The sequence below is a fragment of the Prionailurus bengalensis genome, chromosome B1, assembly GCF_016509475.1.
Source record: "Prionailurus bengalensis isolate Pbe53 chromosome B1, Fcat_Pben_1.1_paternal_pri, whole genome shotgun sequence".
Lineage (NCBI taxonomy): Eukaryota > Metazoa > Chordata > Mammalia > Carnivora > Felidae > Prionailurus > Prionailurus bengalensis.
Window position 1 is genome coordinate 6,060,598 of NC_057344.1, and position 12,249 is coordinate 6,072,846.

The window sequence follows — 12,249 nt, forward strand, 5'->3', positions numbered from 1 at the left end:
CACTTACAGACTATTTCCTACAAACATTCTTGGTAACTTTTCAAATCTTTTTACAAATTATCGGATTATGTTAGCAAAATCAGACACTTTTTGCCAAAAGATGGACGCATGGTAATGATGAAAGGTATGCTTTTTTTTAAATAGGTTTACATCACAGAGTGACTCCTAGTCTGTAACTCACTTGTCCATCTTCAATTATTTTGCAAATTACTGATACCTGCAAAACCCATCACTGTATTGATTGTCTTATTACTTATCTCTTAATGAGTTTTTAGAAATTCTTAGCTGGATAGGCTCTGGGAATAAAATGTTATATATTAATGCTTTGTTGAAACAGACATTTTCTCTTTTTTTTTTATTTTTTTAAACATTTATTCACCTTTGAGAGACAGAGAAATACAGAGCATGAGTAGGGGAGGAGCAGAGAGAGAGGAAGACACAGAATCTGAAGCAGGCTCCAGGCTCTGAGCTGTCAGCCTAAAGCCTGGTGCGGGGCTCAAACTCACTTACTGCGAGATCAGGACCTGAGCCGAAGTCGGAGGCTTAACCAACTGAGCCACTCAGGCGCTCTGAAACAGACATTTTCTGGTAGTATAACAAGTGACATATTTCTGGAAAAGTTTTTAAATGTGACAGATAACTGGGGCGCCTGGGTGGCTCAGTCGGTTGGACGTCCAACTGCTCGGGTCATGATCTCACGGCTCACGAGTTCGAGCCCCTCATCGGGCTCTGTGCTGACAGCTCAGAGCCTGGAACCTGCTTCAGATTCTATGTCTCCTCCTCTCTCTGCCCCTCCCCTGCTTGTGCCTTCTCTCTTTCTTTCTCTTAAAACTAAATAAACATTAAAAAAATTTTTTTAATGTGACAGATAATCCCTAATATGGGGTGTCAAGCTACTTTTTGTGAAGTTATACAACTTGCCGAGAGTAGTGGCTTTATTTTGATCAGTTTCCTGATTCTTTCAGATTCTTAGCCACCATTTTCTACTCTTACTATTTTGCTATGTTGTTTCTACAACAAAAGCAGCAATAGTGGGATGGGTTTCATCCAGCATTCTATCTGCTCAAAATCTCTCTTGACTATTATTTCATTATTTCCAAAGAACGATGGCCACTGTTATTCCTGTTCAGGTCCTACCACAGCAGGGTGCTATACTTCTCTGTTCACTTGCCATATTGGACTGTAATTACTTTTTCTCTACATTTCCCCCTGGGTTAGGATCTGGAAGTCACCAGACTAATGGCAGTGTTAAGAAAAATTATTCAAAACTGAGGTATAAGGCAAAAAGGTGAGTGTCACATCCTTCCCTCGAGGAAAGGCGCACAGGATTACTTTAATTGTTTACTACTGATTCAGGTTGCCAGACTTGGTGAAGATACGTGTTAACGTATAGGCTTTTTTCCTGATACAGATGAAAATAAGTGCAAAAGTCCAGTGGTAGAGGTAACCCCCAAAATGGCACAGTTCATTGCCCTGTAGGACATTAACCAGTCTGACCCTAACATGCCTCTGTCAAATCGTCCATACATATACGAAGCTCTTCAAATGGTCTTTGAATTGGTCTTAATATCTTACCAACTCTTTTGTTAATCGATAAATTGAACATAACCTCTGACATGTGTTCCAATTTTGTATTTCCATGATATTACCTTTTGAAAACTATGCTTTAGGTGTTTGAACTGTGGTTGTATTCATCTTTGTATTTGAGCTTAATATTGTACATGATGTCTGGATGGATGTCTATTTTATTTATTTATTTACTTATTTATTTACTTACTTACTGAGAGAGTGAGAGAGAGCACAAGCAGGGAAGGAGCAGCGAGAGAGGGGGACAGAGGATCTGAAGAGGGCTCTGAGTGGATAGCAGAGAGCCTAATGTGGAGCTCGAACTCACAAACTGTGAGATCATGACCTGAGCCGAAGGCAGACGGTTAACCAACTGAGCCACCAAGGTGCCCCTGGATGGATGTTTAAATAAGTGATCATGAATGGAGGGCTCCAGTCCTACCACTGCCATGGCCCGAATACAAAGCCGGAAAGGTAGCAGCCCTCCATTTCTGAATATATATACATATGGATATATATACATACTATATGTTATGTAATTACAGCAATTATTTAATCATGTTATATAATTATTATTGCTGTTTTATACAATAACCATCATATATCATAATAATTATATTATGCTTTTAATAGTTCTACTGTATAATAATTATATGATATACAAGCATACCATTATATACCATGGTGCAAGGTTTGCTCTCCTAGCGAGAATATCTTAGTCTGTTTTAAGGTCTATTCATTTCCTATTGCTACTATAACAAATTATCAGATTTTTAGTGGCTTAGAAAAACATAAATTTATTATCTGACAGCTCTGGAGAGCAGACATCTGAAGTCCAAGGTATCGGGAGGGCTGCATGCCTTGTGGAGGCCCTAGGGGAGAATCTGTCCCTTGCCTTCAGCTTCTGGAGGCCACTGCCTTCCTTAGCTCATGGGCCACACATCACCCCAACCTCTGTCTCCACTGTCACCTCTCATGTCTGACTCTGACCCGCTGCCTCCCTCGTGTGAAGGTCCTTGGGATTACCTTGATTTCCCCTTGGATAACCCAGCTTAATCTCCTGGTCTCAGGATCCTTGACTTAATCACATCTGCAAAGCCTTTCTGCCACATAAGGTGCGACATTCGTGTTTCAGGAACGGGGAAGTGAATCTCTTTGCGGGAGTAAGAGGATGCATTTTTTTACCTACCACTGTCCCTATCCCAATATACTAAAAACGCATACAGAAAACATTTTAGGGAAGACTGGCCACGAGGTGATTTACTGTCATTGCGGCTATAGCCTTTACAGATTTAAAAAAAGCCGAGTTCACACATGTAGACAGGATAATTTAACAAAATTACACATAGATATTAGTTCCTGCCGTCCTACTGTAGCCACACTGTTACATCGCTCAGTGCAATCCACAAATTTCCTTCAGTTCCATGGGATTCAATATACCGCAGGTGCGGGTCCTGGAGTCAAGCAGATTCAACTGAACTCTGGCCCACGCGTGCAATCTTAGTCAAATTACCTGACCCTTTTGGCTTCAGCTCATCACCTATTTAAAGGCGAGGCTAATGCTTACCCTATAAGTTTGCTGAGGAGTTACATGAGTTAACATACACAATGTGCTGGCCAGGATTCCTAGCACACAATAAATACTCAATAAATAGGCATTTGTTCCTATCACTACCAAAATCTGAACCAATCCTCTGTTCGGTGCTACCGCCATGGCCTGAGCCACTGTCATTCTTGCAAGAATAGCAGCAACATCATGATATCTGCCTTCCGTGCTTCCCCACATACACCTCGTGGCCTGTTCTCAAAATAACAGACAACGAGCCCGTGAAAACTCATGTCAGATCTTGCGGCTTCTCTGTTCCAAGTCCCACAGTGGTCTTCCAGTTCTCCCAAGTAGGGGCTTCTGTTCCCTGCTGCCCTGTTCTTCCACAATGTGGCCCCTTGGCCACGCCACCTGTCTGCCCCCTGGTGATCGATCCCAGAGCAACCCCAGCTTTGCTCTTAGGGACTTTGCAGGGTCTTGTTTGCAAGACCTTCGACCACCCTTCCTCTGCTTAACGCCCACTCCTCCTTCAAGGTTAATTTCTGCATCTTTTTCAAGTTTGTGCTCAAGTGTCCCCTGCCCCGTGAGGCCCACCCTTACCGCCCTTTTTAAAATGCAGACCTACCTCCCCTCTTTCACCATAAACATTTCTTATCCCTCTTCTCTGCTGAAATGTTTGCCCCAGGGTTTATCACCATCTAACATAGTCTGTTTTCCTTATTTAGTTTGATTATGTCTCCCCTCAGCTAAAATATAAGTTCCACGAGGATAGAAATTATCGATTGTTTGGTTAACTAATGTATTATCAGAGTGCTGAGAAACAGGCTGGTACATATCAGGCTCACCAAAAGTATTTACAGAATAAATGAGCGCATCATTCTTTCAAGATGGCTGCAGGAACCAATCAGCTCTCACGTTGTTTCCTTCTCTGTTCCAGTCTGCTGCTATCCTACCAAATCTTACCCCACACATACTGTAATATATGCAAAAATTGGGGGGAAGCCAATTTTTTTTATGTTTTTGTGTGTGTGTATTTATTTATTTATTTTGAGAGAGAGAGAGAGAGAGAGAGAGAGAGAGAGAATCCCAAGCAGGCTCATTGCTGTCAGCACAGAACCCAATGCAGGGCTCGAACTCAGGAGCTGTAAGATCATGGCCTGAGCCGAAATCAAGAGTCAGATGCTTAGCCGACTGAGCCACCCAGGCGCCCCAAGCATAAAAAAGTGCTAACATAAACTGAATATACTTGTCGAATTTTGATATTGAACAAAAGACATTGCCATATTCATAGTCTAATGTAAACATTTCTTTCAGAAACCATGATATGCACAACAAGTGATTTCAAGTCGTCGAAGAAGAGATTTATAAGTTTACCCACTGAGGACTTTCATAAAAACTCCCAAGTAGAGAAAATAATTATGGCAATGTGCTAATCTGGTTCAAGTATTTTTGCCTAGAGTCAGAATTTTTTATTCCTTGTTTTTTGTTTCAGGGCTATAATTGCAAGAAGGTTTTTGTGTGTTTAATTTAGACTTAAACATGATTCTAAGAATATCTTATGAGCTACGCATTACTAATATAGTTAGAATTGCACTATATTTGCTGTATAAAACACACATGCACATATTGTCTGTGTTTTCTCTCCCGTTCTACCTGTAAGATAAGCAATTGAGTTGACAGTAATGTGACTTGATTACAATGTAGCTACATTTTATTACCTTTTTTAAATTTTTTTTTTCAACGTTTATTTATTTTTGGGACAGAGAGAGACAGAGCATGAACGGGGGAGGGGCAGAGAGAGAGGGAGACACAGAATCGGAAACAGGCTCCAGGCTCTGAGCCGTCAGCCCAGAGCCCGACGCGGGGCTCGAACTCACGGACCGCGAGATCGTGACCTGGCTGAAGTCGGACGCTTAACCGACTGCGCCACCCAGGCGCCCCTTATTACCTTTTTTAAAAAAATGGAGGGGCGCCTGGGCTCAGTTGGTTAAGCATCCACCTTTGGCTCAGGTCATGATCTCATGGTCCGTGAGTTCGAGCCCCACATCAGGCTCTGGGCTGACAGCATGGAGCGTGCTTGGAATCCCCTGTCTCCCTCTCTTTGTCCCTCCCTCATCCTCTCTCCCTGTCTCTCTCAAAAGTAAATATTTTAAAAAGTCAAACGAATAAAAAAATATAAAACACCTTTGCCTCTACCTGTTTAGTTAGATCTGTTTTGACAGAAGAGTGAGTTTAAATGCAGAAGCTGAACTAGATTATAACCACTGCTAGCATTTATCGAGGATCTCCTGGAGCCAGATCTGAGGCATTCATTATTCCTCAGGTTCCGACACCCCAGCAGGTGGGTATCATTCTTGTGTCTGTGTCACAGATGAGTCACACGGAGATCAAGTACGCTGCCGAAGCCCGTGCTTGGTAAATGGCAGGGCTGAGGTCTGAAGCTAAGCCGAAGCTTGTGCTCACTCTCATTCACCTCCCCACCAAAATAGGAGGATCCAATTTGCCTTCTACACCTCTCACTTCCCTGGAACTGCTTTCAGTAGAGTCCCCAGCGGTCTCTCTGCCACCAAATTTAAAATAGACACTCCATCCTTGTCTGAGCTGACACTTCTACATTTGACCATGCGAACGGCTGTCTGTTGACGAAACAGCTCCTACTCTCAACTTCCTGGGCAGTGACACTCTTCCGCTTGCTTCCTACCCGCGGGGTCACCCTCGCTCGTGTCCTATGCCATCTGCACCTCCTCTACTCCACTCTTTTTTTTTTTAATGTTTATTTATTTATTTATTTTGAGAGAGAGAGAGAGAGGAGGCAGGGGAGGGTCAGAGAGGGAGAAAGAGAATCCCAAGCAGGCTCTGTGCTGTCAGCACAGAGCCCGACGTGGGGCTCAGACTCAAAAACTATGAGATCATGGCCTGAGCCAGAGTCAGATGCTTAATGGAGTGAGCCCCCCAGGCACCCCTGCTATACTTCACTTTTAAATGCTGGGGCTCTTCCGAGCTTTCTTCCAAGTTGCTCTGTCCTGTCCTTCCTTCATTAATCTGTTCATTCATTTCACACATGTTTATTAAACCTCTGTGGTGTGCGAGCTCTTGGGCCGAGGAAGTTCTCCAAAGGAGCAGTTTGGCGGAGGGGTGTCATGGGGAGATGTAGCCAAGAGAATGCACACAGCCTTGGATGGAGATGGGGTGGGAGGACCGCCCTAGGGAAGTTTTCCTGGGGAGGTAACATTTAAGGTGACATTTAAAGATGAGTGGAAGGGGCTCCTCAGTGGCTCAGTCAGTTAAGCGTCAGACTCTTGGTTTCAGCTCAGGTCATGATCTCATGGTTCATGAGATCAAGCCCCGCCTCGGGCTCTATCTACGCTTGCAGAGCTTGCTTGGGATTCCCTCTCTGCCCCTCCCCCTCCCCCTCTCTGTCTCTCTCTCTAAAGTAAATAAACAAACTTTTAAAAATCAAAAATAAAGAAAGACAGGTGAGTAGAAGTCATCTAGAGGGACTGAAGGAATTGTCCTGGCGAAGGAAGCAGTGGGTAAGAAGGCTGGGAGCTGGTAAGAGCCAGGCTTTTCTGAGAAGCTCAGGAAACGGTAGAACCAGAGGCAGAGGCTGGAAAACAGGTGAGGGAAAACCATGCTTGTCCTACAGGCTGTGTTAACGATTTTTGCTGTTCCTTAAGGATAGCAAAGTCATTGAAGGGCTTTAAGCAAGACAGTGACACGATCTTATTTGTGTTTGTATAAAACCACACTGGCCGCAGTGATAAGAATAGACGTTGGGATGGGCGTTGGGAAAACCACCATCATTTTTGGTCTGTCTTACCTCTACGGTCTCAAAAAATATACTCTTATGTCATTATTGCTCTTCTCCAATACAGCTACCAACATTATCTTTGTACTCCCTCAGTACATGAATGTATGCTCGCTGAAAATGATTTTAAGCACATGGAATGAAAAGTGAACATCTTCCCCGACTCTCCACTACAAAGCCATTCCTCTCTCCAGAAGTGAGAATCAATCTGGACCCTTTTCTATAGATTTCCGTGTGAAGGTGCATCACCAGGATGTTTGGGACCCTCTATTTCCATATGATAATGTCACTGTAAATATAAACCTATCATTGCAGAGGACAGTTGTAGCTATGCTGGTGGAGTCCTATTGGAATTATCACAGAAATATTTTGTTTTGGGAGTCCCAAGTATTTTAAAAACCTCCTGCTTCAAATGTATGGTGGATGTTGTGAAAGGAAATGGTATTGACTAGGCAGCCTGCTGTGTTAGTCTGTTCGTGTGGCCATGGCGAAATACAGACAAGTATTCAACAACAGAAATTTTTTTTCTCACAGCTCTGGAGGACAGAATCCCCAGATCAACGTGCCAGCAGCTTCAGTTTCTGGGGAGATCAGTTTCCTAGCTTGCAGATGACTGTCTTCTCATCATGTCCTCACATGGCCTCTTCTCTGTGCAGGCACAGAGAGAGATCTCTGATGTCTCTCTGTATAAAGATATCAGTCCTGTCGGATTAGGGCCCCACCCTTGTAACCTCATTTAATCTGAATTACCTCCCTAAAGGCCACGGTTAGGACCTCAACATATGGATTTTGAGAGGACACAGCCCATAGTCCCATCCAGCCATTCTCCTGAGGGCCGCTACTCTGTAATCAACACGTATCTCCACACTTGAGCTGTGTGACTGCAGGATGAAAAGGGGTTCCGTCCTAATGAGTAGTTCTGGGATCCCCACATCATGGTCTGATCCCAAGTTGCAGGAACCTTGACCTTTACTTTCAGATAGCATTCAACACGCCATCATACATTTTCTGTCTGCAGTCTAACCCCCCATCCTAGACAGGCATTGGGTTGCAGAAAATAGGGTCTGATGCTCTCAGAACCTGATTGGCTTGGGTTTTCAAAGTCCCCATTCTGATGTTTCCTTCACTGATTTCATAATCAGTAAGCAATGTTTCTGATCACACTATTTATTAAAACCAATGATATGTTTGTTGCCCTGATTCTCCAATCATAATTCAATTTTTTTTTTTAATTTCAGTATAGTCGACATAAACATTACATTAGTTTTAGGCATACAACATAGTGATTCAATTTCTGTGTACATTATGCTGTTCTTGTAAGGGTAGGGCTAACCTGTAGCCTTAAGAGATAACATCTTTGTTTTCACACTATAGGTTAAGAGATAACAGCCTTATCCTATCAATCAAGGGATGGATTAGCACTTGATTGAATTGGGGCAAGGGCCTGTTTGAACCGTTTCCACCTGGGAACTATTCCTTTGTTCTGTTCCCAGGTGATAATAGACCATGTGGTCGGCTATAAAAACTCTGTACCCCGGCTGTTTGAGACCGCATCCTGATCAACAGTGTCGGTCCTGATCAATCGGTTTGTTTGGCCTCTCATTGCAATAAACTTTGTTGTGACTGTCACTGGTGCCTGTAGCATTCTGTTTCAGGAGTCGTGTGGGTGCAACAGTGCTGACCACAAGAAAACTACCACCTGCCACCATACATCACTATTACAATATCATAGACCGTATTCCTTATGCTGTGCCTTTTATTCCCAATGATGCAGGCTGGCTGGGTCCAAGGACCCAAAGGGGGTCCTTCAGAACCAGCTGAGAGGATCCCTGGCTTCCAGCAGGCTAGAAATCAAAAGCGAGCTGAGAAGTGAGAGCAGAGTTTATTGGAGGCATAGAGAGAGTACAGATACAGACAAAGCATCCAGGAGATTTAGAAAGGAAAGGAGAGTGGGTCGTGTCTTCGCTTGGGATTTTTATTGAGCATGGTGGTCTACTGCTCGTGTCTTCTCAGGTGCCCAGGACAAAAGTCGAGGGCTTAGGTAAGTCACTTTTGCCTTGGAGTCAGTGGTCTTGATGAGTCAATGGTCTTGGAAAACATTTACAATGGCCCTGCCCAGTCACTCCTTAGATGTTACCTACTGTACTGGAACACTCCAAAGAAATCCTTAAGACCTTAACCTTTACAAGAAGGACATACAACCCCATCTGTTCTATAAGGCACAGGTAACATGGGGGGAGGGGGTGCCAGCAAGAACAGAAACAGGAAAGGGAGCCAAGGAATCAATCTTTCATGGGGTCCCTTCAGTGTCCCTGTGTCACCATGACTTACTCCTTACATTACTGGAGGTCCCTATCTCTGTCTCCCCTTCACTGACTTTGCCCAGCTCCCCCCCCCCAGCCCCCTCCCTCTGGTACCCATCAGCTTGTTCTCTGTATTTATACGTCTTCCAAGTGGAATTTTTCTTAAAGGACTGCTATTGAAGTATGAATCATCTAAGTCATTTCCCTTCTAGAAAACACAAGTGAGAATATTAGCAAATGAAATTGAAATTAAAAGAAAAGAGTACAAAAAATGTACCGACACAAAACATAAGTGAAACTGCTCGGTGTCCCCGTCCCAGAAGAGAAAATGAGACGGCTGTTTCTGCGGGCGTTTCCCTAAAGGGCTTGGGGGGACACGTTGCCGCCGCGGTCGTGGGCACAGCTGCGTTCCCGCAGGTGCGTGGGGCGAGGGGGGTTTGTAAAAGCACTTTTGTACAGCTTTTGTAATCCAGATCCTAGATGAAAAGTCACCTAAACGTTTAAATAGGAACATGCATACATAACACTTTCCTACGCAGTTCAAAGGTACTCTTTTCATTTTCTCTCTCTCTCTTTTTTTTTTTTTTCCCCTCGCAAATCTTTCCATTTTCCACCCACTTTTTATTTGGTCGTTGTCCGTTCTTCACAGCTGTGACGTGTTCATGCTGCTCTCGCCCGGCTGACTTATCACAACTCCTCCCTGCTCCTGAGCTGTTGAGAAGTGAAGAGGGAAGGAATAGTGACTGGAGAAGGAAAGGAAGAAAGAACACCAGGATATAATAATGGGATTTGAATTTACAGGAAATAATACGTCCAAGTTTCTTCCTTTAACCCAACTGATCTTTTCTTTATGAGAAATTCAGATATATAAAGAACATACCCTCAAAAATTACATTTTTTAAAAGATGAGGTGACAGGGGGCACCTGGGTGGTGCAGTTGGTTAAGCTCTGACTCTTGATCTCAGCTCAGGTCGCGATCTCACGGTTCGCAAGATCAAGCCCCGCGTCAGGTTCTGAGCCGACAGTGCAGAGCCTGCTTGGGATTCTCCTTCTCCCTCTCTCTCTGCCCCTCCACCCCCATAAATAAAATAAAACTTAAAAAAAAAAAAAAAAGATGAGGTGACAAATTTCCATATGATCCAGCAATCCTGCTTCTGGGTATATATCCCCAAGAGAATTGAAAACAGGATTTTGAAGAGATATTTGTCCATAAGGGAAGCAGCCAAGAGGTCAGCACATCCCAGGGAGTCCACTGATGGATAAATGGACAATATGTGGTCTATCCAGACAATAGCATATAGTTCAGCCCTAAAACGGAAGGAAGTTCTGACCCACTACAACCTGATGAACTCCAGGGACGTGGTGCTAAGTGAAATGGGCCAATCACAAAAGGGCAAATACCCCAGGATTCTGCTTACCTGAGGTGCCTAGAGTGGTCACCCTCACAGAGACTGAGTACAATGGCCGTTGCTAGAGGTTGGGGGAGCGAGAGTGGGGTGTTCATATTTTGTTTTTTTAATGTTTATTTATTTTTCCAAAGACAGAGCGTGAGCAGAGGCAGGGCAGAGAGAAAGGTGGACAGGAGATCTGAAGTGAGGGCTCAGCACAGACAGCAGATTGCCCCGTGTGGGGCTCAAACTCAGGAACCCTGATCGTGACCTGAGCCAAAGTCAGGCGCTCAACGGACTGAGGCAGCCAGGTGCTCCTGGGGAGTTAGTGTTTAATGGGGACAGAAGTTCAGTGTTGGAAAGGGAAAATGGGAATATATGTTACAGTGTATCTTGCACAGCAGTATGAATGCACTTAACACGGCTGAACTGTGTCACTGCATCACCGCTTGTGATCGGCAGTGTGAGTTATGCTAAGAGATATGTATTTGGTCTTTCTCCCATTTCTGGCACAAAGCCCCTAAAAACCTTGGAATCTCCTGTGATGAGAGCAATAAAGGTGTCTTTTGTTGCATTCCTGGGGGGACTTTTAGACCTAAGGCTAGGGGCTGGTTACCAGTGAGCCAAATGTGATTAGAGGTTTGAACTTTCAGTCCCATCCCCCTGACCTCTGGGGTGGGTCTGAGACTTAAATCATCTTGGATACTTTGTGGCAGCTGCTCATGAGAGAAGACTGCAGCTGCCCCCATTTTGACTTCAAACTTTCTAGTTGGGTTCTTTCCAGCTGGTCTCTTGGCTCAAGAGGAAGTCCCTGAGGGCAAAGTATCCCCTGAAGGGAAACAAAAGTATCCCCTCAAGCAGTAAGGACTGGCCTGAGCCAGCAAGATCAGCTCCAAGACAGAGATCAAGTTTTTTTCAGCTCCGTAACTTTCAGTATTATTTTTTTTTAATGTTTAAATTTGATTTAAATCCAAATTAGTTAACATATAGTGTAACAGTGATTTCAGGAGTGGAATTTAGTGATTCGTCACTTATATACACACCCAGGGCTCCTCTCAACAAGTGCCTTCCTTAATGCCCAGCCCCCATCTAGCCCATCCCCCCATCCAACACCCCACCAGCAGCCCTCAGTTTGTTCTTTGCATTTGTCTCTTCCCGTGTGCCTTCCTCTCTATTTTTATTTTTCCTTCTCTTCCCCTAATGCTCATCTGTTTTGTTTCTTAAATTCCACATATGAGTGAAATCATATGATATTTGCCTTTCTCTGATTTATTTCACTTAGGATAATACACTCTAGATCCAACCACGTTGTTGCAAATGGCAAGATGTCATTCTTTTTGATTGCTGAGTAATACTCCATTGTGTGTGTGCGTGTGTGTGTGTGTGTGTATCTGACTGACTTATTTCACTTAGCATAATATCCTCCAGTTCCATCCATGTTGTTGCAAATGGCCAGATTTCATTCTTTGTCAGTACCAAGTAGTATTCCATTGTATATATAAACCACATCTTCTTTATCCATTCATCTATCGATGGACATTTGGGCTCTTTCCGTAATTTGGCTATTGCTGATAGTGCCGAGACAGAGGTCGAGTTGGCTTTCACTGACCACCTGCATGTACCCACCCACCTTTGCCC